General features: G+C 29.8%; 1 non-coding gene across 1 annotated transcript; it reads right to left on the bottom strand.

The window, feature by feature from the left end:
- Positions 1-18: 18 nt before the first annotated feature.
- J4E84_011145 lies at positions 19-89 on the bottom strand. Its single transcript has one exon. It is a non-coding gene; the product is annotated as a tRNA-Asn (tRNA).
- Positions 90-799: the final 710 nt, after the last annotated feature.

Raw genomic sequence — 799 nt, 5'->3', positions numbered from 1 at the left:
TTGTAAAGGCAAATGAGAAGCCTTTAAAATGAATCGAACATTTATCAGAATATTAACAGTATTCCGCTCTACCATTGAGCTATAAAGGCTATTAAAGAATGTTATAAAGATATCTAGTCCCCCCCGCAAGCTTACGGTTACTTTTTTTTTTTACAGGGTAATTTATAAATATCCGAACAAAAATTAGAGAGGAAGTAACTATTTCCTTTAAATTAATCTGAAAAATTTTGTATAGGTGAGTTCAAATACTACATTGTTTTTTATTTATTTTATCCTCCCCCGCAAGCTTGCGGGGGAGGATAAAAGAGTTTGTTTTATAAAAATATAATACGGATAGGTATAACCTAGGGATGTGAAGGAGTTGAACCTTAAATTTATGATCTGCAATCAAAATGCATAGCCCTATGCAACACACCCCTTTTTTTTGTAGATATACAATTGTAATTATCCACCTTTATAAATCAATATATACTGGGACATATTAAACTATCTGGTAAGGTAATTACTTTTGATATCATGTTAATAATACAAAACAATTATATTACTAACAATCTAGAGTTAAAGGGTTACACAGTTCTTATACATATACAGGTAGTATCGCCACAAAAGACTTTACCCTTACAATTTGCCCCATTACAAATAGAACAAGGAATATCCGAAATTACGTCTAAAAAAATAAGGTAATATACCTTTAATGTAATTCTAATGCATCTTTAATATATGAACAAGATAACACTACAAAAACTTGTGATTGTATAAATGCAATACCTAGTTCTAATCCAGAGAATGCAATTATAAA

Source organism: Alternaria hordeiaustralica (genome assembly GCF_023758085.1).
Source record: "Alternaria hordeiaustralica strain BMP 2776 chromosome Unknown scaffold_146, whole genome shotgun sequence".
In the NCBI taxonomy this organism is placed as follows: domain Eukaryota; kingdom Fungi; phylum Ascomycota; class Dothideomycetes; order Pleosporales; family Pleosporaceae; genus Alternaria; species Alternaria hordeiaustralica.
The sequence above is the reverse complement of the archived record's forward strand: the minus strand, read 5'-3'. Positions and strand labels throughout refer to the sequence as shown.